The sequence below is a fragment of the Rhipicephalus microplus genome, chromosome 8 (genome assembly GCF_043290135.1).
Source record: "Rhipicephalus microplus isolate Deutch F79 chromosome 8, USDA_Rmic, whole genome shotgun sequence".
NCBI lineage: Eukaryota > Metazoa > Arthropoda > Arachnida > Ixodida > Ixodidae > Rhipicephalus > Rhipicephalus microplus.
In genome coordinates, this window is record NC_134707.1 from 13,308,917 (window position 1) to 13,334,717 (window position 25,801).

Here is a 25,801-nt window from a genome sequence, read left to right on the forward strand (position 1 = left end):
GGACAACGAGAAAGAGTGTTTCTGCACATGCATATCTACCTGCTGTCTTTTTTTTTTCTTGGTATGGCCTATGCGCTGAAAATAGCTTAAACTTGTTTATAATTTTGTTGTATCCACTGGTGGATGTGGGGAATACTTCGGTTGAATAAAGCTCAATTTTTTTCAGAGTTGTGTAGCAGCCATTGTACTTTTACGTTTGTTTTATTGACCTTTGTAAGACCAGCCCTTGTAAGACCAGTTAAAATGTTGGGCCACTAGGCACAAAGGCGAAAACGAAAAGTATCTATTCAGTAGTCTTGACATGAAGGCAGTGTGCAGTTTTACTTTTAACAGGAAGTAACCTTCAAACTTCAGTGCAAGCTGAACCTCAGAGCGTAGGCATGATGCATGTCATACGATGGCATTCATAGTTGAGTGCTCATAAAAATACATGACGGGCTCATTGCTTTAGCAGATTAGAAAGCCCCCACAGTATTCTTTTCTTAAGATTCCTCTAGTTTACTGCTAAACAAAGCTGCTGCAGCATTCTTCAGCTACTTGCGACGATTGCAGGGTGAGTTTTTGCATGTAGAATTGCTGCAAGGATTACTGCTCTTCAATTACTATTCCGATGGCTTCCAGCAGCGTTATGGCTGATGCTCTTATTGCATTCGTGGGGGACAAGGTGTATTTACACGTACGTGTTATTCTTCACGTTCAGAGGCTCAGCTTGTTGCACAACTTCGCTTCCTAGCTATTGTGCCACCTTTATCGGCTATCTCTGTTCATTACATGCGGGCACAGGCATGAAAGCTGGCACGAAAACATAAAAATACACTTAAAAGTACTGTCGGCAGGGGTACTTGAATGTGGTTATTATTTTGAAAGTTCCATTGTTTCACCAGTTGCAACGTGTGAGTAAAAGGTCAAGCACATACTAGCTCACGGGAGGTGATAATTAAGAAACATAACACACGTACATCAGATGTGCGAAATTCATGCTGCTGGTTATCTCTAAGTATATCCGCATGCTTTGGAAAAGGCAAATGTGTAGACTATAATTTGTTTTGTAACAACTTAGCCTATTAAAGCGATGGGCAGAGTGACTTTTACCATTGTGGTGACCAATAATGCGATGATAGCTTTCAAAGTTTGTACAGGTATCTGTTCCTGCTGATCATAGAGTATATGAAGTTGAATGAAGAAATAGCCAGGTATGCGAAAGATTGCCAAGCATGTGTGTCCATGCTACAGTGGCCTACGTCACTGCGAGTTGTCGTCACCCTGACTATAAGTGACCCCAGGAAGTGAATTCTCATGACTACTGGACATAATGCGCAAAATATGAAAGTAGTTTTACTCAGGAAAACGTTCTTGATAAGCGAAAAAAAGAACAATAAGAAGCAGCACACGGGAGACCGTAAGACTCGATAACGTCAGCACGTACACCTTGCACGTAAAAGCGTGCAGACACCATCGACAGTCGACAAGAAAAAAAAAAACATACGCCCACTGCCCTTCCCTGCACTTTTAGCCTCTCTTTCCACCGACTCCCGAAGACCACTCGCAAAGTGCTCAACGTGAGCCCAAGCACTAAGTGCGGCATCGCAGAATTCAACGTGAGCTCGCAAGATTTAACGTTACAAAGCAAAACTATGGAAACAGTAGCACTTACTTTCACTATAAGTGCTTCCTTCCCAGTCTGCGAAACAGAGCACCGACAGCGCTGGTACAGGAGTCTTATAACATTTACGTGAGCTGGTATTACTTCATTATCCGGCTGCGCGAAGCATCGCCACTGTAGTTAATACTGCCGCAGACACGTTTCTGGCTGTAAGTGGACACGTAAGCTTAAGCATCTTTGTAGTAGGTACTTGTATCAGGACTCCCGTAAAGACGTTTTATTTCTTTTATCTGGTGTCTTCGTTTTTTGAGCAAATTAGGAGAAGCTGTATCATACGCACCTAAAGCGTTTTTTAAAGTGCTTCAGAATGGTTACTGGGAGTACATGTCCAAAACTGAACCTTCGAGTGTTTATGAAGTTTGAACCTCGCACTCCGTTATTTTTAAGTAAACTCAATTAACACCGCGACGTGAATGAAGACTGCAACACGTTGTACATTTGCTCTTACCCTTTTTTGTTTTTGAATGTTCACTGAAGTATTCTTGTTTCGCCATCACGGGATCTGCTAAAGTGCAGAAGCAAAGTTCAGCTGATCGTTGATCCTCAATTTTGATTAAATTAACAGCTTCCTTTTGCGAGACGATGTCACAACCTAACGCATCCAACAACTCTCATCAATCTGGAAAATTGCAAACTATTTCTAAAGTGAACCACATTTACAAAAAAAAAAACAACCAGAAAGCGAGCTACACCGCTTCCTGGTAGGGGAGTACTTTTCTAATCTGAACATATGCCAAGGTAGAATGGTTGCTTTTTTAGTGATTTCTTGCGGGCTCTTTCTTTTTTTTTTTTTTGAGTGGCTGTCAACGTATGTACGAGTATGTGAAAAGTAAGGAAATATTGCACCAAAACTGAAAAAAATGGTATCACAGCACTCGCAAGAAACCTCTTTTTGTGTTCGCGTGGGATTCGAGTTGTGCGTGAAGTTGTGCGTCACTTGCCAACAATCCTCACTCCGTTAGAAAATGTGAGAGCCGATACCATTCCAAAATATCCACCTTTGTTTTTAAACGGGAATACCCGCTGGTTCATTTTTCTCGGTTATCTGCGTGAAGCTTTTGTTTTGCATTTCCAAGTAATAAAGCAGTGGTTCCTTCTTCAGCTTACTGTCAGTCGTTCTGTCACTTAAAGGGTCCATCGCTGTTTGTTCCCTCGTAATAATGTACCAACGAACTGAGGAAGGTGTCTTCCTGTAGGTTATTTTTCTTCTTGCTTTATTTCGTTTCATTCGTCTGCCACGGGTCGCTGGAAAGGAATCAGGTTGAAAGGCGGAGATCGCTATGAAATCCATGCACATTGAAAGGGTTTTTTTTTTCATATGAACGTGCTTGAGAATAAAAAAAAAAGGGTTTGAATAACTAAGTATTGCTTGAGGTTGAGCTCACACAGTTAGACAGCATTCCGCAATTTCACCTAACTGACAGGTGTCGGCAACCCCGATAGAATCCAACGTTCTAAATTGGATTATTGCCAGTTACTGGAGACGGAATAACGTACAACTTCTCCGTTGTTCTTGACGTCCAGTTTCCGTCATTGCAATCACAATCACGGGTAGCAAGCATCAAGATCTTCTGAAACGCTCCAGAGAATGCCTCTTCTGCTTACCGGAAATTCCTTTTCGGTTCTTGGAGAAACGAATGGCATCCCCTGCTCTCAACGATTTATTGTTTACCGGCTGACGCGGTTCGATAAGCGCGCGCAAGTGTAAAGGGCTTAGTTCAGCTGAACTCTCATAACTAGGGCTGAGAAGCACGCTTACGCTTGGGTTTTCGATTGCTGCTGCTTCCTATTGCTTATCGTACGCTGGCTTGCAAACGATGCCGGCATCTCACAGCAAGGCGTCAAGAAGTCGGATCTTGGCCCCTGGAGAGAACGGGAAAAGCGAAGTTAGGCATGAGAGTCTGTGACCTAGCACTTCCATTGTTTCTTGCTTTTCTTTCTTTTTTCCTTCTTTACTGCTTTATTTCTTTCATTTCTCTTTTTCTTTTTTGATCTCTTTCCTTTTAACGTTTTTTCTCCCCTTCTTGCTTTCTTTCCTTCTTCGTTTCACTATTACCTCCTTATATTCTTTCTAGCTTGCTTGCTTGCTTGCTTGCTTTCACACTATGCAATGCTACCCCCTAATTTTCTCCCTCGTTCCATTAGCGAAAAAGGGACTTTGCCATCCACGTGCTAACCGGCTCACCCCGCCGTGGTGGTCTACTTGTTAAAACACTCGGCTGCTGGTCAGCAGGTCGCGGGATCGAATCTCGGCTGCAGTAGCTGCATTTTCGCTAAAGGCGGAAATGCTGTAGGCCCGTGTGCTCAGATTTTGGCGCACGTTAAAGAACCCCTGGTGGTCGTGGAAGTTTTCGGAGCCGTCCACTACAGCGTCTCTCATAATCAAATTGTGGTTTTGGGACGTTAAACCTCACATATCAATGCATCAATCATCCAAGTTCCACTTTCTCCTCAACCTCTGCCTTGTTTGATTAAATCAATATTGACGCAATGCAGTCCCCCCCCCCTCCAAAAAAAAGAAGATATAGAACTTTTTCTTTCGCCCTCTTATCTTTTTTTCACGCCCTTTACCACAGTATCCTGCCAGTTTCGCAACCTATTGTTGTACTCCCAGACCAAAATCTAGTCTAGGTTAGATCCTGTCGGTAAAGTCAAATGAATTTTTGCTTACACTTAAAAATATAGGAATTAGCCTCTTGCACTATCAGTAGATCCATAGAAATCACTGTTATATAACATGGCCACTATCTTCAATTATCAGTCTTTTCAGTTAGCGTTCTACTCGTTTTTTGAATGCGATAAAACTGTTTAACAAATCACTGCACTGTATGTTTTACTTCAAGGGCTGTTTGACTGTGTTCATTTCAGAAATCCGAAAACCTAAAAAAAGTGCCGCCACATCCACGAAGTGAATGATGATGAGTGGGCGAAGCTCCGGAGGTAAACCTGGTAAACCATGAATCCTCCGTACATTTTGCCCACTCGATTTTATTGCAACGCTCCCCCTAGCGTACGTCGCCGCACTATATCGAACGATGACACGCGCCATATGTGGCATCATTCCTATTTTATAACACCTCGCATCTTTCATAATCAACTACACGTACCGCCGTCTAGTTTATAACATCTTGCATCTTTTGGATGGATGGATGGATGGATGGACGGACGGACGGACGGATGGATGGATGGATGGATGGATGGATGGACGGATGGATGGATGGATGGACGGATGGATGGATGGATGGACGGACGGACGGACGGACGGACGGACGGACGGACGGACGGACGGACGGACGGACGGACGGATGGATGGATGGATGGATGGATGGATGGATGGACGGACGGATGGACGGATGGACGGATGGATATGGCTGTACCCTTTAGATCGGGCGGTGGCTAGCGTAATACTTAATGCCGTCAGCTACAAGTACCGCCATCTAGTGAACACTGCAAGAACTGAACGAGAGGTGGCTACATACAGGGGACGCACAGCCCACGCCTTAAGGAGCTTCGCTCCTAAAAAACGATATTCTGGGTGTTATTGTTGTTTGTGAAATAATGTCTGCATTGAATTTATAGTATGTCTTTTTAATTCATGTATGACCTAATTGTTAAAGTATACTTCAGTCCTAAGTAATCCCCTTCTATATAATGCCCTCCAAGCTCAAAGGCTATAGTAATAAAGAAAAGATACTGGCGCTCTAGTTCATATTGCAACCCTGAGAAGGAACCAACCATGGAAGAGAAGAAAGAATGGAGATCCCAACGGCGAAAACGACAATTAGGAGAACGCCACCAATACTGATGTCACGATCGTTGCAAAGAGTGCCGAGAGTTTCCGCTTTCCTCACTTTTTCACGTCTTTCGGTCTCAGCCCGGAGCCCATGCATTCGGTCATGAGATATCCTCATATTTGAAGACCCAGAGTCTCGCGTTGCCGGATATCCTAAGCGTGGGCTGCTGGCGAGCCTTCGCTGTGCTCTGGAAGTACAAGGCTCATTTCCGGCAAAGCCGGAGGGGTTTGCCCCAGTCCGTTGCATAATGCCTCTGAGACAACAGTGGGCAGCTGTCCGAATAGTGGAGCCGTGTCTGTGATGTTGTCGCCCGGTAAATGTGACCTGCCCTGCTCGTGTTTGGTCACCGCGTTGCGTGCAACGAATCAACGAAATCTCGGTTTGTCATGCGGGGCAGGTCTCGCAGGGTTTGCTGAAGAAGCATGTACGCAGAGCGGTGTGGCCGTTTATTTTGTGTTTTTATTACTTTAAACGAATGAAATGCGACCATTTGTTATTACTTGAGCATTTCCATGAAGATAACAACAGAGATGAAAGATAGAAGCTTTGAAAAAGGCAGTGCTTATTTTATGAATAGTAGCAAGCCACCTCAGTAGCGATGGAGACGCAGGCGCCACTCGCCTTCTTTTTCGAAGGTCAAAGGCTCAATCCCACTTGCGTCGGAGGCATTTTTGATGGAGGTGAAAATGCCTCCGCCTCTCTATGTACAGCCATCAGTTCCTTTAACTCGAACGCTCTGACGCATGACCTCGGCTCGCTTCGACTAACGTCAGCGCCGCCAACCGATCAGAATGATATAAGTGTTGCACTTAACGATAGATAGGGCAAACGTCGGTTTCACTAGTAAATTTCTGTTTCCAGTCTGCATCACCAGCGAGTCGAATGCACTCTCTTGGCATCCCGTTTTCGCCACGTTTCGCTTGTGGTTACGTTGTCCCGCGCGCCCATGGCCTTCTTTGTCGTATACTTATCTCGACAATGAAGCATTTTGTGTGACAGCTTACGCAGCAGTCGAGCTTGAATTCGCAGCTGCTGCTCAAAAGAAATCACGTGGATAAGAATCAGAGCAAACGCACGTTCGTGGCGCATGTAAAAGTTGTACAGTAAATAAATCTGAAATTTGATGGCGTTTTCATGTTCTGATTCACTACTTTTCAGACCACGTGAATTTATCTGTTCTAGCAATTTAGAGTGTACCTTCCTGGTCAGTTCATGCTGGATGCAAAAAGTGCGCATTGATTGATATGTGGTGTTTAACGTCCCAAAACCACCATATGATTATGAGAGACGACGTAGTGGAGGGATCCAGAAATTTTGACCACCTGGAGTTTTTTAACGTGCACCCAAAGGTGAGCACGCTGTCTAATATGCGGGCATGGAGCGCAAGATTTCTGCGTGTAAATATATGCGAGGTTGCCATTAAATATATCTCAAAGTATCAAAAATATCTATGTTTGTGGAATCTTTTCAAAATAGCCTTTTTAATTGTCATGGCCATGTGGTGTTGGAGTACCCGCACCAGCAAGATGTGACGGGCGAAGAAGTATTTTTTGCTCACATTCACACTCCTACTGTATAGTATATTCTATTTATGATCAGTATAATTTTTCTTTTATAATCAGTGCTTGATTAGAAAAGGTGGTAATTTAGGTTCCCGTGCAACAACTACGCACGACAATTGCATTGCCTGCTTTGTATCTACGCCCGTTCCTTGCTGAGAACACAAAAAACATTGTGCTCTAAGACCACATCCTCCGCGAAACGTGAACTGAGCAGGAAGGCATGCTCTAAATTGCGAGAAGATTTCAATGCACGCTGTCTGAAACTAATGAATCCGAGCATGAATACGCCGCCGCATTTTCGATTTATTTATTGTACGAATTTTAGGAACACCAAGACCGTGCGCTTTTCCTGCTTTTTAAACATGTGATTTCTTTTAAACAGCAGCTGCGGATTTGAACTCGAAAATTGCGTGAGCTGTTGCACGCAATGATTCGTTTTCGAGATAAGTATACGACTACGCAAACCATCTCAGTTTGCCGAACCTCACCTAATTTAATCAACCTCATAAGTTAGGCTACTGAGAAAGCATCATCACTTAGCACAAGGAAGCTGCTCCAGAATAGCTTTATCTGCTGTTAGAAATGCCTAAAGCCTCCACATGCTCGCTGGCAAGCGAAAACGCAATAGATTCTTCTGCACGCTTTTTTTTAAACAAAAAAGCGCATTTTACGGTGGGCACTTTGCGTTCGCTTTTCCGACAGTTGGGAAATATTTTTTAAGAAGACTCAAGGAGACAATTCCATCGAAGATATCTTTCCAATTGGTAATCAGCACAATATCTTTGCCATTTGAAGTGCACTCACATCTTTTAAACTTGACCAGCCCTTACGCAGGCTGTCACATACCCATTTGTTAGGCGTGCATATTGATTCGAACGTTTCGCCTTACTGAACGAGGTTTATATACTTTCGCCGAAGCGAAGTGCTAACTTTTTTGCGATACGCTTTGTCCAAGTAGAAGCTTCCTAAATTTAAAAAAAAGATAGAGAGTTCCTTTATAAGTGCACCACGTGTCTAGCGAGAAGGCACTTAAGTGACGGCACAGACCACTCACCAAGTGCGCACGCCAACCAGCATAAAATGAAAGCTTCAATTTTCATCGTTCAGTGAAGTGGCAGCCTGTTTTTTTTATTTTCGCTTAAAATTGAGTTCTCTCGTGCCTGTCGGGTTAAATTACATCCAATCGACGTTCACCAAAGATGTGCGCTGCTTCGGTGCCTGCTTCACGAAGATAACCCGTGGTGGTAATCGTACACGGTAGTTTTACGGTCCCTCAAGAATCCGCTGTCAAAGGAAATCTCAATTCGATCTATACCATGCCAGTTCAATTCCATATTACGTATACTAAAATATCACAGTAAAATAACCTTGCTCGGAGATTTAACGGCAATAAATCATTTCACGGCGCTAGCAGCATAAAAATTTGTATTTTTAAGAGGTCTACTGTAATTCACCTGTAGCCAACCAGAAGTTAAGCGTTGGTTCAACTAAGAAAAGCCCTTTAAAACACAAGCGAAATTCCATGCCATATCCAAAAAGTGATCGATGTTATAGGAGCTTGCTCGGAGGTGCATCGGGCAAATCTTGGCGAGATCGTTTCTCTAGAAATGCTTATAAACGAGCCGGCGCACAATGTGTGCGTCGAAGGCAGCATTGTCGGTACGTTCCAATGCTGGCACTCCACAGTGTTGGATACGTTGACGGGCACGTCAACTACATGGCCGTGTATGTCATAGTGGCCACTGCCGTGAGTCAAATGCCTGAAGGCTGATGCTCACAAATGGCACACGACGAGCTATGTGGCGTTCTTCAACAAAGTTGAAGTTAGGAGTTAAGTGGCTTGGGACAACGTCGGTACCGCTACGTAGCACTCATCGTAGGAACCTTTCACGTGGTACCGTGCCTAGAAAGCCACGAGAACGAAGTTGAAGTAGCCTCAAGGAGGCGAGTGCGTGGGCCACTGAATAGCGAAGCCTTGGGTGGCGGCGCGCCATCAAGTGGGCGTTGTTGAAATCACTGGAGAGGTGACCGGAATGGCGACCTTGCAGGACGACCAGAGAAGTGTACACTGGCAACACTGGTGTATACTCCAGCGGTCGCCGTGCAAGGCGTGAGCCACGCAAGTCCCTAAAATAATTTTTAAGAACTAGGCAGATCTCACACATCTTGAAAATCGACGTTATGTGAAGAGCGCTGCTAGAAGGAGACCATATATTATTTTTTTATTTAGCGATACGTTGTGAACTGACGCTGAATATATCCACAAATAATGCATGCAGAGACATATGTAGCAGAGTTCTAGATTATTATATAACCAGTTCTTTGCACTTGCGAAATGATGTGAACAGAAACATCAGTGTTAGCAAGACAAGAATCAATAGGCTGATATAAAGCATGAGGCTCGGATAGGTGGTAGCCCTGAACACTGTCTCTTTATTGAACTTTAGGCAATGGCACCTAACTGTAATTGACGTTAACCCAACATGATGGCTGTATCACAACAGTACATATGTAGTGTTTATAAAATTGGAGCTGGGGAGCAGCAGTGCATCCTCAATTCACGTTTCACCAACATAGGGACCTATTTGAGAAGTAGTTAAGTGACCAGACCTGGTTCTGTCGTAGAATACTTGTTTTCCACGTAGAATGTTGGTGTTTGATTTCTGCTGGGAATCTGACATTTGTTATTCGCATTCGTCAGGCCAACGCTGCTGATGTCAGGTTTTTTTTAGTGCTTACGCCCCATTATTGCCGAATGTGTTGTCGTCGTTCCTTAGTAAGTACTGTCAATCACCTGCAGCATATGACCTCACACCAGTGGCACATACACGTGGATATGCACCAATGCCTGGCAGGAAGTGTTTGATGACGTACGCGACGAGATCGTGGCATTATTCATGCTTCAGCACGTCATAATTCTTAAAGCATCTCACCCATGCATCTCGATTTCGGTAAGCGGATCGGTAAGCAGATTTCGGTAAGCGAACCCGAACGTAAGCGGATCGATCTTTTTTGAGAAAAGCGAAGAGCAATTGCTCTTTTGAAAGACTATGCCAAAAGCTGCATGTAAAGCATGGTTGTGCATTCAGCAAAGTGATCAAACTTAACAGTACACTGCAAATTGAAGTTTGACTCCAACACAGCATTAAGATAATTCAAATTATCAATATCTCAGTGTACATTTCTCTCTCCCAAGCGCAAGTCAACACAACTAGGAAAACAGCTTGCTCCCTCAAACGTGTGCAAATTGTCACATAGTGAAAATGTTTCACGTTAACAATACCTAAAAGCAGTCGTCTCTTAAGCACAGAGAGGTTTTACAGCTATGGATAAACAATAGCTGTGTGTCTCTCGCTATGGCGGCACTGCTGAATTTCTTAAAGGGTCTGTTCTCACTACACTACTATGTCTATAGTGTGGGCGATGGTATATCTGTGTCCTCCTTTATTGCTCTCTGGCTGACAGTAGCATGCGGGGGGGGGGGGGGGCTTGTTGATTGATTGATTGATTTGTGGGGTTTAACGTCCCAAAACCACCATATGATTATGAGAGACGCCGTAGTGGAGGGCTCCGGAAATTTTGACCACCTGGGGTTCTTTAACGTGCACCCAAATCTGAGTACACGGGCCTACAACATTTCCGCCTCCATCGGAAATGCAGCCGCCGCAGCCGGGAATCGAACCCGCGACCTGCGGGTCAGAAGCCGAGTACCTTAGCCACTAGACCACCGCGGCGGGGCAAGGGGGGGGGGGGGGGCTTGTTGGTAAAGCAATACTGGCACACAAAACACTACTCTTTGTCTATGTCTTTCCTCGGTCTTTTTTTGACGTAGTACTATGCTAGCTCTTCTAACAGCCTATCTAAAACTGCCTGTCTTTCTCTCCCTCTATCCACCGTGATTAGGCGTTGTTGTGGTGCTCGGCTGCTAACTCAAAGGTCCCGCGTTCGATTACAGTCCTGGCGGTCTCACTTCAATGAAGGCGAAATTCAAGAAATCTGTGTACGGTGCGTGTTCAGTGCACGTTAAATAACACCAGGTGGTGAAACCATCTGAAGCCCTCCATTACGGCATCTTTCATAGTTATAAGGTTATTCTGTAAAGTTAAACGCTAGCTATTATGAATATTTTTATATCTGTGTCTCTACGTGAATTCTTTCTGAATTTCTGCAAGGTTTGCTTCCATAGCCTTACCACCATGTGATTATTTCTGTCTGCAGATTTGACTGCACCTGTATTCAGTTTAATTAGTTTTGATGTATAGCTCACTGCAATTAGAGCGCGTTACATGAAGTGCGTCACTACTGTCAGTGAGGGTGATGGTGAGTGTGAAAGCGTTCTCGACACGCGGTGATAACGTGGGCTAGATAGCTGTCGGTGGTCTTTAGTGGCTTTTGTGGAGCGCTGCTTGTCATTGCTTGAACTAAATGTGCTCACGTGCTACGCCACGCGATGTAGCTGTAGCCAGAAGGCATGCATTTTAAAAAATCGTAGCGTTAGCTGCATTCAACAAAAACTACAATATTATTTACCCTTAACCGAATGCAGTCCCCATGCGATGGTACCATTGTCGCACAAACCATCAACTCCCCCCCCCCCCCGCCCGCCAGCAGCCTCGTCCTCTTGTGTTGTTATTGTTAGTAATATTAATAAAAATGTATTATTATTATTATTATTATTATTATTATTATTATTATTATTATTATTATTATTATTATTATTATTATTATTATTATTATTATTATTATTATTATTATTATGTTTAAGGGGCTCATCTTCCCGAAATCTATCGATTGTGATAGACACCTTAGCCAATAGCTCCGAAATGTTTTCGCACCTGGGCTTTTTAACGCGCAACCCAAATGAGCACATGGGCCAACAGCATTTTCGCCTCCGTGGAAAACGCAGCCGCCGCTGCCGGGATTGGATCCGACTGCCTAATATTAAGAATAGTAGTAGTAGTAGTAGTAGTAGTAGTAGTAGTAGTAGTAGTAGTAGTAGTAGTAGTAGTAGTAGTAGTTGTAGTAGTAGTAGAAGTAGTAGAAGTAGTAGTAGTAGTGTTAGCTTGTTGTTCGTGACATCGAAGGTACTCCTACGCTATTGCACGCGCATTGCTCTTCTCGTCGGTTGGCCTGTAGAGCGTGCACCACTGCAAGCACTTACTTTAGGCGGCAAAGCCAACTTGCTGTTCACTTTTGCGGTTTTTGTACGGAGATACAGAACTGGTCCAAATAAAGAGTTCATTTGCATGAATAAACAATCTTCAAAAAGACTTGATTAATTGAATCCATCTACAAATTACGAATGCTTGTTTTATTATTCAGCTTACTGCGAAATTATTAAAATCTCATCATACTTACACAAGTATTGCAGATTTTGTTTACAACACACATACAATGAAACCTGCGAGATCTTTGTCTAACCTCCTACGCTTCAAGAATACCACTGAGATGAACTTGACATGATTAAATAATTTCTTTATGTACACCGGTAGGAAAATTAGGTCGATACGTGCGAATGGCGACCACAATCACATGTAACTGTGTCGCCGCGTTGTCTAACGTTGCGCGTATGTTGTGAAGATATCATAGTGCGCATGCGCATTCTTTCACGCCTGCAGCCATGGTTTTTCACTCGCCACCAACGTACCAGCTTTATGTAGCACTTTATGGTGCATGTAGTTACATGTAGCGCTTTTTTTTTTGTTTTCAGTGCATCACGCCCCTCCTTTCAACAGGGTCACCATTGGCCTCAATCGTATGCTGCTCGCTTCACTATATTGAGGATAACTTTGTCACAAAGACGAAGCGTTCTAGCATACATCATTAGTGGCTTTCTGCGCATATTCTTCCTAGTAAAAAAGGTACCGTGTGGTGCAGAAATACAAACGAGGGCTCGGAAGCATTGGACGCATAGAGCCAAAGAAAAAAAATCTTCTGATTACTTTTGTATGATGAGAAGCTCTGGCTACTAAGTATTATGTCTAATAGAGGTAAAACAACAGGCATTTTACCACCAGCATGCCCCTGTCAAACTGAGCGTGCGAAGGATTGAATGAAGAAAGCAACCCGTACCGCACATACAGGATATATGCCATACCAGAGCGTGAGTTTATTGAAAGTATGGCCACAAGGCAAATCCATAGTGAAAATAATTGCATGAGTTCATTATGAACTCATTCAATATTTTCAGCTGCGAGAGGTCTTGTGAGACGTTTCGAAAACAACTGCGATTGCTGTTAACCCTAGCGGAGCAATCTTAGCTACGGTGCACTTCAGTGGCTTTACATTGAAAAACCATGACACGATAATAGGACACCCCGTAATGAAGAGCAGCAGAAATTTACACGTCCTGGTGTTCGCCAGCACGCACTGACTTTGCACACTACAAGCACTTGAAAGCCTTATGCCTGCATCAAGATGAGGCCGCCGCAGCAAGGCTCGAGGCAACGACTTCTGGTCGGCGGCCCAGCACCGTAACAATATACCAATACAGCGTTTGGTTCGACGCTTTCTCTCTCTTAAAAAGCAAAATTGTTTGCTGTAAACCCATTTCATTGATCAGAAGATAAGCCGAAAGACCTTTGCGCAATCTCTCGCTTTTGGAAGTGATTGCTTAGCAGATCGCAGTTTCAGTAGGTGCTCTCTTTTTTCACCTAATTTTAAGTGAACTTCGCGATTATCACATCCGTGTCCGTCGGTGATGGACGTGGACCCCCACGGACGTCCGCCAGTTACGGCGGCGTCGGCGGTGGCTGCATCCAGGAAGCGTACGGGACTCTACAGCGACTACGACAGCGAGGGCACTCTTGGTTACTCAATGAGCAGCGAAGAGCCTTCTGACGACGACGATTTTAAGCTGGTGCTGAGCCGTAAAGCGAAGAGGCGGAACGTCAGAACATCTTCGTCATCGAGTACGTTGAATGACAGAGTGCCAAGGAGACCCGTGACAAGCACTATCCTTTTTGTCCCTGAGGTACCGGACGGTAACATGAAGCGCCTCAACAGGCAATCTGTTTCGGTGATGCTGGAAGGACTCGTGCCAAACGAGATCACAGACATCAGAGTGAACACGCGTAAGAACGTATTGGCCATCGACGTTTTGCATGCTGCGGCACTTAATGTACTGCGCAACGTCAACGAGTTGGGGGGAATGAAAGTTCGCTCCTACATTCCTGTGAGCTCTAACGTCGTCACTGGAGTCATCTACGATGTGGATACTGCCATTCCCAGCTCCGACTTCGATGTTCTGGTAAAACCGGTAAATGAAGCCAGCGTCATTGCAAAAGTTGTCCGTTTGGGAAACTCACGCTGCTTGAAGATCATGTTCAAGGGCGACACTCTTCCTTCACACGTAAAGGTGGGCCATTTTCGGCATTCAGTGCGACCTTTCATACCGAAGCCCTTACAGTGTTATAAGTGCATGAAGATGGGCCACGTGAGAAGCGTATGCGAAAATAGGACGGTGTGTCCTCGTTGCGCGGAAGCCCATTCTGTGGATGACTGCGAAGCAACTACCCTCAAATGCTCGAATTGTCATGGGTCACATGAAGCTTCGTCAAAAGAATGCCCCAAAATCCGAAGAGAAATAGCGGTATTGAAACAAATGGTCAGAGACAATTCGTCGCATCGAGAGGCTGCCAGGACCGTCCGAAAGAGGCGTCACCGTCGCCGCAGTTCATCAAAGAACGCCGCAGACGCTACATCGAAAGCACCACTCCACCACCCTTCTCTTCCACCGCCCTTGCCTCCCAGACCTAAGGCGGCCAGCGCGGTCAACAAAACAACGAGCTGCACAGTTGCAGATGAATCAGTTTGGCCTTCATTGCCGAAATCACAGCCACCTGCAAATCCCAAGCGCACATCGACAGTCACATCACTCCAGCCAGCCGCTGACAAGCTGCCTGAGGAGGACACAGAAGTCATCAGAATGTTCCGAACACTGCTGGATGCCATGCGAAAGCTGTGCAGCAGCCTGAAGTCTCCACTCGCTCAGAGTGCACTACAAGTACTGGATGCTCTAAGTCCAGTATTTGCAAGTCTCCAGTAGCAACCATGGCTCGACCAATTTTCTCCTTCCGCAACGAGGTCCGACAAGCGTCGATAATGCAGTGGAACGCGAGAGGCCTGAGATCCCGCATCTCTTCGTTCCGTCAGTATATGTTCATGAATCGTATTCCTATGATAGTTATATGTGAACCAAACGTGCAACAACCTCCTAAACTATCAGGGTATGAATCTTTCGTTTCTTCAACGTGCGAGGAACGCAGCAAGGTGGTTGTTTACATTCGCACAGATTTCACTTATGTGCATCATGCAGTTCAACCGCATGATGACAACCAATATGTCTGCTTACGTGTTAAAAAGGAAAAAGTGTCATTCACACTCATTGGTGTCTACATATCACCATCCGGACGATTTGAACAAGACCGACTACGAGACATACTGACAACAACTACGGGCCCGTGGGTTATAACTGGAGACTTCAACGCACATCACTTAATCTGGGGTAGTTCGACGATCAACGCTAAAGGAAGAAACCTCGTGTCATTCGCTTCCAAGCATGACCTATGTTTCTTAAATGATGGCAGTCCTACATACCTGCGGGGCCTTACGTACAGCAGTTGCCTCGATTTGACTCTGGTATCCAGAAACTTCCGGTCGCAAGTGCACTGGTTTTCAGACATCGAAACGCATGGGAGTGACCACATTCCAACTTATATGCGAATAAGGGGTCTTACTAACTCCTTTCCTAAGACCACAATACGAAGAATTGATTGGTTCAAGTTTCAGCGACTCATGGAAAATACATGCCGTGAAGACCCTGACCAGAACTTGGAGGATGTCATCAAAGAGGCAATGAGGGAAGCTTCCTGTCTCCTCCCGTTCACCGGCAAGCGTTCAGATTTCGACGTTGAACTGGAAAAACTGTGCGCGCTTCGCCGAAGGGCGGAAAGAAGATACAGGCGGACGAAAGCAATATGCGACTTGAGGCTGGCACGACGCATACAGAAAAAAGTCCAACGACGTTTAGACAAACTTGCACAGGAACGCTGGAAATCATTCTGCGAATCATTGGATCCCCGAAAGCCGTTGTCCCGCATCTGGAGCACTATTCGTGGCCTGCGCTCGGCTCCCCAACAAAGACATCCTTTCATGGCTTTAGCCCTACATTCAGGCCACACCCAACTTGAAGTGGCAAATGAGTTTTGTACGCGAATCGCCGGTGTGTCCGCCTTGTCTGCTGGCACCATTAGGAGTGTTATCCCTGCACCCCGCATCTACGAAATGGACAATCTTTTCACTATAGAAGAACTTGACGCATCTTTGGCGGCTTCCCGACGATCATCTTCACCAGGACCCGATGGCATCACCTACGCCGCTCTAGCCAACCTTCAACAGGAGGCAAGGGGACAGTTGTTAAGCTATTACAACCACTCATGGCTGGCGGGCAATGTTCCCCAGGATTGGAAGATAAGTAGACTTGTGCCACTACTCAAAGCAGGAAAGTCACCATTTGATTTGACATCATTTCGCCCTGTTGCCCTCGCAAGTTGCGTAGGAAAAGTCATGGAAAGGATGATACTTACACGCCTAGAATGGTACCTTGAGCGGTACAACGTATACCCAAACTGCATGACGGGTTTTCGGCGAGGTAGATCATCTCTTGACAACGTGATTGATCTCACAACATTTATCCAGCAACAGAAGAGCCTCAAGCGCATACCACTGGCACTCTTCCTCGACGTCAAAGGGGCTTATGATAACGTAACACATAAAGCCATCCTAGACTCGTTGGAAGCTGTTGGAATCGGTGGTCGGATGTTCCAATGGATCCAGGATTATTTGACAAGAAGGTCCTTTTTTGTACAAACCTCAGATGGACCTACCACCAATTACTATATCTCCCGTGGCGTCCCTCAGGGCGCCGTATTAAGTCCCACTTTATTTAACCTCGTGATGGTAGGACTTCGTGAAATTTTGCCAAGTACCATCCTCATTTCCATATATGCTGACGATATTTGTCTATGGACTTCGGCTGTAACTCGTCTACAAGTACGTGCAAGAGTCCAGCAGGCTGCCACCTTGACATGCTCATATCTCCGCAAGCAAGGTCTTTCCGTCTCAACGGAGAAATGTGCATTGGTTGCGTTTACCCGCAGAGCTATGACACAATACCCCGTTACCATCAATGGACAAAATATTCCATACCAGAAGAACCATCGCTTCCTGGGTGTGATCATTGACCGGGACCTTTCGTGGAGTGCCCACTGCAATTACCTGAAGAGAAGGCTAACTTCCATTGTCCATATAATGCGGTTCCTCTGCGGAAAATCTTGGGGCGCATCTATAAGGTCAATGATGCAGCTATACAGAGCACTGTTTCTGGGATTTTTGCGCTACAGCTTGCCGTTACTGGCAAGTACGTGCAAGACGAACATCCGCACTCTCGAAAGTCTACAAGGACAAGCACTACGCGTGTGCTTAGGATTGCCGCGATGCACCTCAACCTACGGGGCAATTATGATCGCAAGAGAGCATCCAATTCGAACATACATCACCACTGACAATTTGAGAGCCCACATAAGACACCTCTGCCGAGTTCCTGGTCACCATGTTGCAGTGTTGCCACTTCAAAGACCACACGCGATCTTTTCAAAGATTATTTCTGCCCATAGAGAATACCTCCCTTTTGGCTTCACTCCCGCAACAAGACCAGCGTCACCCCCGTGGTGCCTACAACAACCACAGGTGTGCCTCACTATTCCGGGAATAACGAACAAGAGCCATCATTCAACAGTGGTTCTACGACAGGTGACATTGTCGCTACTCAACGAAAAATACGGCCAGAGGACCCACATTTACACCGATGGATCGGTCTCGGCTGACAGCTCCACAGGTGCTGTTGTCATCCCGGCGTACCAGGTCACTATAAAGCTCAAACTGTCGCATAGGACAACATCCACAGCAGCGGAGCTTGCCGCCTTACGTGCTGCTATACTTTATATTGCGGAGGCCCGACCTCAAAAATGGGCTGTGTTCTGTGACTCCAAGGCATCTCTTCAGAGCTTGCAATCAGCTTTACGACAGCGGGAGCACCAACAACTAGTGAATGAAATAAGAGAAGTGATTCACGAAGTTTTATCGAAAGGACATGACTTGGTGTTCCAGTGGTTACCGGGACATTGTGGTATTGTCGGTAATGACCTTGCTGATAATGCTGCCCGATCCGCCCACGCGGACGCCCAGACAACCCCAATTCCATTGTCGAGAACCGACGCTGCAAGGGGCCTTCACTCGTTCGCTAACACCATGTCGGAAACTTGGCTGAGTGACCCCAGTGTCAGGAACCGCCGCCTACACAAATTGGACCCATCGAGAAAGCTTCAAGTTCCATCGGACCTCTCCCGCCAGGATGCAACTTTACTGTGCCGCCTGTGGTTAAGAGTAGCTTTTACAAAGGCGTACTCCTTTCGCATAGGAATGGCGGATAGCTGCCGATGTGAATCGTGCGACACTGACGAGACAATAGAACATCTACTGTGTTCATGTGAACGTTTTGCGAGCGAACGCAATTTGCTACGCGAAACGTTGGAGACACTAGACAGTAGACCTTTTTCCGAAGAGAAGATACTTGGCTCATGGCTCTACGCGTCGCTGGCCAGCAAAGCGACGCGGGCACTGCTAAGTTTTCTGAAGACGACCGGACTACGCGACCGCTTATAAGCGTGCAATGGACAAGGTCCCACCAACATACACGTTGCCCTTCACTTCTCTCTCTCTTCTCCTTTAATCCCCTCACCCCTTCCCCCAGTGCAGGGTAGCAAACCGGACGTGCGTCTGGTTGACCTCCCTGCCTTTCATTTCTTCCCTTCCTCCTCCTCCTCCTCCTCCTGTCAAGCGTATCGCGGGTGCCTGTCAAGACGTCACCCTCTTGTGGACGCGTCATCCACTTTGAGAGAAATGACAGCCATCTCATTGTCTTCAGTATTGCCTTCAAGTCTCATTATTTTTGCGACGCACTTTAACGAGTGTTCGCGAACTCAGTAGCGTGAACGAGGGTAACCATGCAGACTTGTTTGTGTGCATCGTGTAATGTCTGCGTATATGTGTAAGTGAAGGCTGTATATATACTTCGTCTATTGATATTTGAGAAGAGAGTAGACAAAAGGACGCATGTGTCGTTGTGTGCATTCCCTTCTGCAGTTCTTCACTCCCACTTAGAAAACTCTGTATTGTGTCTAGCTACTGAAGCGTAACAGGTATAAGTGCTCGGAATTATTTTTTTCTGATGTAGAAAAGACGATGTTTCAATAATAATTCATCTAACAAATACGAATAACTAAATCGTTTCTATGACTTCAACTACAGTCAATAATCACGCATGAAGCTTGTCACGTCACCATACTGTTTAAACGCTTCGCCTACTATAGATTTCCCACCAGCGGCCAAAATAGTTGAGAGCGCTGATTTGAAGACAAAAATGAGTAAGTAGTTGTGTTACATGTATACATCACAACTTGGCACATGGGTCAGATGCTATTGATGTTTTCATTTTGTGGAATTATAAACTTCGATTCCTTGTTATAACGGAACACCAGCACCGTGGAAATGGTGGTAAGAACTGTTAAAAGAAAATTAGTCAAGACAGATCACTGCATAACATTTTGCGAAAAAAAAAGAACTCCAACTCACAATTTAATTCTTTCAAAATCACCGCAATAACGTAATATTCATGCCACGCATGCGCAACAAGACACCGTACGTCACATCACACAATCAAACATCGCAATACATCTCCTTGTTAAGAAACCAGTAAAAATATCAAATTCAGCTTGCCGCAGTACCATAGACGCATCGCTAATACAGATATCTTTTTTCCTTCCCGATGAGGTATGCTTGTAGCATCTCTTGCTCAATCACATTCTTGTCTTCAGTATTGCCCTTAGTTCTTATTCTTTTTGCAATGCACTTAACAAGTGTTCACAAACTCAGTAGCGTCAATGAGGGTAACAACGTTGCCTTGTTTGCACGGATCGTTAAACATCTTTGTATACAGTGTATAGGTGAAGAGTGCATTCATACTTTGTGTACTGATATTGCATAAGAGAATCGGAGATATCAGCGAAGACGAATTGTTGCTTCACATCCACACGCGCTGCAGTGGAAAGGCGAATGCGTGAAATGATTATTCTTGATCGAAAGATTGTGTTCCCTCACTCGATCATTTACGCATCGGCTGGTCTGGACGATGTGTACCCTTCCACAAGAGAACGGAATTGCGTAGACCACTCCCACCCCACACCTAGCGTAGAGCCTCGCATGCCTCTCACTACACGGGTTAGGCATGGGTCTTTTTGAAATATGTAAGCAGAGGCCCGACAGATTCCTTAGCACAAAAAACACCACAGTCACTTTGTACCCAACGGCCACCTTCTAGGAGCTGGCTCATTTTGCTGGGGGGTTGTCTCTCGTCGTTTCACCGGTGTGTATGCTAGTGATCATTGCTCCCGCTAGAAGTGCTGCTGTGCTCTTCGGCCCGTGATCTCTCTCGGTGCCACTCTTTGCGCGTGCTGCAGTTTGATAGACCGCTAGGTGGCCGCGCCTATATACAGTGTTCACTTTCAGTGCGCTTTCTTTCTCTTTTGCCGAAATTCACTCAATGCGCGTCGATACCGTTGCCCCCTATGAACACCGTAGAAGCCAAGGTAGCGGCGCGGGGGACTCCCGATGCAGCTGCAGCGCGGGGTCACCGTCAGGACCCTTGTTGAACTTTCCACTACATCCTATACTTCAAGATCCTCTGGCTTTGTACTTTGCGTTTCATCAACCCATTATACTGCAAGAAAAACTTTCCTACAAGCTCATGCGTTCCGTAAATGAGCTCTTGAAAAAATGTATATAATGAATCAGTATGTAACTATCTGAGTGTAGTACTTCGATGTGTAAATAATAAACATTCTGTATGTAACGTGAATATACAATCACAGCACAACTCTCACGCAAAATCTTTACACGATGATGATGATCGCATACAACCTCTGGAGCAAAGTCTTTCGTCATCACTCACTTCTTGGGTATGCGAGAATTTTTTTTAAGGTGCGTGCCACCTTATGGTTATATGAAAGATCTACCGGTCTTTTGTTTTTCGAACCGCTTATATTTCTTTTTTTTCATTTAGCCTTTTGAAACAGTCAATCGCGCGTGCGCCTACATGTATGTGTGACTTCATGCGTGGCTAGACACATCCCTGAAACACTCCAGCGACAATATATAGTACGCTATTCGGCTGGAGGGGTAGCGCAAAAGTTCTTAGAGCAACTTTAAGGCTCACTGAATATCAGAACAGTCCTAATACATGTCCGCGCTTCCTCCTAATGTTCGTACATCGTCATTTTTTCAGATGTCTATGCACGAAGAGGCCCAGCATGCCGGAGCATGAGTTCGCGTGCTCGCCATTAGTCTTGGGTCTGCCCACATATGAGGCTTGTGGTGCAATACTGCCACGAACTCTGGACTGTGCCTCCACCGTGACACTGGTGCAAGTCGCGCATTATACCGAAGATGAATCGTGGACAAAGTGGACGCCGCCGAGCACGGCATTCCGCACTGGATACGCATCGAGACAGGCGAACTCCGCAGGGAGGTGAACAGAACCTAGACTAGAGAATCACGTGACGGAGTACACGCGAATGCTCAGCTGTCCACTATTGTTCGTTAAACAATACAAATCGTACTCTGGAAATCCAGAACGCCTTGCGATCTATCTGCTACGCCTTCGTCAGGAGAAGGACATTCGTTTGTTTTTGTTTTGTCGCCCCCCCCCCAAAAAAAAAACTTCGCTCATATTCACCATGAATATAGGTCACACTGTACTTTATAAATGAAAGTTAATTGCTACGCTACATAAAAACGAAATCAGAGAAGTACAAAATCTAACGTACACAACAAGTGAAAAATACAAAAGGCGTCGAGAAGTCAGATATTAGTATATCAGGCACGCGCACGCCAATATTTTCTTGCCCCCACTTCCAATAGTTACCGTGGCAAAAGAGGGGCTATGATGCCTACCTACCGAAGGTAGCGGGTTAGATCCCGGCTGTGGCAGTCGATGTTCTATGGAGGCGAACTACTATAGGCCCGTGTACTTTGCGATGTCGGTAGACATGAAAAGCAGCAGATGACCGATATCTCCAGAAATCTCTGCGAAGGCGTCTCCTAAAATTAGATATATCTTGGTTGCAGGGTGTAAAACAACAGCTATATACCTCTAGATATCGTAGACCAGGGGCTTTTAAGTTTTTCGTGCAATATTTCATAATGGATTAAGACCGCCTGCAATGCTGTAGAAAAACGAAGTGCTCGTGATAAAATCAATTATATACGTTGCCGCACATGAGCATGAATTGGCATGCAGAAACATTAGACATATAAATTCACCCGTTCGGAACAATCACCGGAGGGATTCGCAGGGCAATTTGCTTGTGACACTGCTGTCTACGCATACGTAAACAAGTCATTTGACACCACTGATACCCTGTTAGCCGAATTTTAGTCCTCAACTCCTTCGGTATCGATTGTTTGTAGGTAACAAAAATGGTATACCCACTTGTCCTGTTGCGAAAAATCTTCAGGAGAGGAAGGCTAACCGCATTACATTGTCCTTCTTTTTCCCAATTGTGCGAGTGACATAACTAGTATAGGGTTATTTTGCCTTTTTAAGGGAGCTTTTATTTTGTCCTTTCTTACTCTCACAGCTTTACTTACATGAACGCGCCGCACACTTCTCCCAACCTCCTCGCGGAACGGCAACAACTCACATTTTTTTTTCTTTTCTTCGGTGACACCGTCCTCGAAACCCAATAACTAAACAAATATTTCAGTGTACCGATGTCTTAGATAGATAGACATGGCCAAATTTATCTTTCGATTAATTTTCTTATGTTGCACGTTTTCCCACTTTTGTTTTACCGAACGAAAGGCAAGGTGATCACCATGGTCATACAGTGGTTGATGAGGCGTATAACGCAGAAGCGATAGAACGGATTCATGCCCCATTTCCGACACTACGCTGCGCACAAAACAGTAGAACAGACACCGACCTGGGTTTTGTGACGGGGCTATATTGGTCCACTCTCTAGAGCCCGCACTTTTGCGATGGAGCTTGCTCGCCTAGTCAATTTACCAAGTCGAGTTTGCGGTGACAAAGAATGATGACAATAAGTCCAATCGATAATAATGTGGTCTACAATGATGCTCAGTCAGTGGCGTAGCCTGGGGGTAAGAAAATTTAGCACCTCCTCTCAAAATACCTCAATTGTGACCGTGTATATTTACACGCACCCGCGCAAAATAGCCCATGAACCTTATATTTTAAAGTGTTTATGTGCCCCCACCCCCTCTTCCAGAAAAACACTTACGCTTACGCGCCAGGATGACATAAGGTAACGTTCACGTTGTAATGTTGATGTTACGAAGCTCATGACACATATATTTTTGCTGTATTGAAATCTCTACATTTTCATTACAAGTTTCTGCAGAAACGTTATTCATCGCGCAATGCTCGCTCCAATACACATGATGTTTTTTTCTTTCATTCACACAGGACATACGGACTTCTCTAGAGATTGCGTAAGAAGGCGGGGGGAGGAAAGTAAAAATGATGATTTCAAAATGTACAGCTTTTAGAAAACATAAGACGAAGCGACAGACATATGCGCCGAATTGAATACGAGAAAAATTGTTAGCGTAAAAAATGAACTGGCCTAAAGTATTATTGTGTTACATCATGTTAAAAATCAAACAGTCAAGAAAAAAAGGCAGACTTTACACACCGTAGGAATAAATTTTATGCGAAGTGTGCAGATCAATAGTAATTGTGTAGTTAATATTTATCTAGGCAAACGTCAAATAGTGGGTCTAAATAGTTGTACGCACAAACATACGTTAAACAACCACGTACGTTTTTTTAGAACCAGTTGTGGGAAGAAAAAATACGTCGTATTTGAAAGACCATTATATTGGTCACCCCAGCATACAATAAAAGCTTCTACCTAAACGAAAAAAATACATACCTAGAAACTCTCCCAGGCTAACTTAAGTAAAACCTTTGTACCTCTCATGTTTAGCAGCACCAACTGGCGGCGTTGAAGTGGACGCGACAGGTTGAGAACCCGGTGATTTCGAGAAACGAGACGTTATTGACAATAGAAAGTTCCCTTATTGCACATCGTTCACTCACCTTTGTAATCAAATTCACTGGCGCAAGTCTGCTAAATATGTCAGGTAGTGCCCCCTAGTGATAATTATGGGCATGGAGAAGGTCGAGAAGTCAAGCAGCTGCTGCTCGCGCCGAGCATGGACGAATACAAAAAAAGGCCATAACAAAGTGAAGCCTGTAACCTTCTGAGATAACTCTCGGTCACAAAAGCCGCGTGCGAGCGTAATTGAGGTTTAGTGACATGCTCTGCCCATCAAGTGGACATCCGGCGATCCCGCTAATTGGTTTTCCGTCGACTCATCAGCAGGCGTGAGCAGCTCTGTCAGGAAGTACCTGTCACCCTCGCTGTTTACGGTTAACTCCAGCTTTTGACTTTACTTTTTCTCTTGTATTTTATTTGTGGCTACCATCAAGGCAGCCTAGATTAATCATACTGTCAAGTCCCTAAACTCTCATAAAAGAAAAAAAAAATAAAGACCTGTGGCATGTAGATCCCAGCTAGTGTCCTGCATAGCGTTCACATGTACCAAGTACACAATAAAGCCTGGATAATCGAACATTCCCGTAGTCTAGCACGGCAGCTTAGACTGTAGAATAAGCAGAAAGACTTGGGACTATGGAAGGCATAACTGATCGACTGAGCTGACGTCATGAAGGGGCAACCACAAATATCCATGAGAAGCGTTCTCGTTTCATATTGGCGATGACGTACCGTCCTAAGAAGGACTAACTTCAGTCTTTTCAGCATGAAAAGAAGTTTCAAGGGTAGTGTTAAAAGTTACCATGGTTTGTTTTTCCTTCATCGACACCCACCAATAATCATTGGCCATCATCGAAAAACTCTGAACCAGTTTAAACCTAATCAGTCATTATCAGTTTTGTTAACGCACTATTATCTGTCTACAGCTGAGCACAAGACCAATGACACATTCAAAACCGCAAAACATTTGTTCAATAAAACGACAGAAATTTAGCTTGATCTTATGAAATCGAACAAGAGACGGAACATTCTCTTTTTCCAGAAACGCTGGGAGCATTTGAGCTCAATAGATCACCGACGCTTTTATGCTATTACAGGAAACGTGAGCTTATAGTTAAAGGAAAAATAAACATCTTTTCAAGTACACGATATGAAAATGGCAACTAATTTTGGTGTGGTCCTGGGCTGCTCAGTACAAAAACACTATCCCCAAGCCCAGAATCGAAGAAAAATGATGTCGGGCTTCTTAATTACCGTCCCTGTCACGTGCAAAGAAAGAAAAGAGCATTTTCATCAATAAATAAAGCATTATTCTGAATTACCGCCTATTTTCAAAGCAGGTTAAGCAAAACAAAAAAAAAGATAAGGGGTCATTGAAAGTGTTCATTGCTTCATTATACACTGTGGGGCAGAGAATTATATTAGGTAGAGGTTAAGTTTAGCCATTCAAATACAAGGCTCTAGTAAGCAAGACTTCTCATAGTTTAAGGACCTGCTGATGCTCTGAACTTATTCGGACGCCCTTTGCACCTGGAGAGCTTTGTTTATACTTACGCGTCTCACGCTCGAACAAGAGGGCAGAGT

The 25,801-nt window shown here is 44.8% G+C and overlaps 1 long non-coding RNA gene across 1 annotated transcript in view; it reads right to left on the minus strand.

Annotated features, from left to right (window-relative positions):
* Window positions 1–2,646: 2,646 nt before the first annotated feature.
* Window positions 2,647–25,801, minus strand: part of LOC142768396 (uncharacterized) — a 41,024-nt gene continuing 17,869 nt past the window's right edge. Inside the window, exon 2 of the long non-coding RNA XR_012885271.1 lies at window positions 2,647–3,526. This is a non-coding gene — a long non-coding RNA (uncharacterized LOC142768396). The remainder of the gene's footprint in view (window positions 3,527–25,801) is intronic.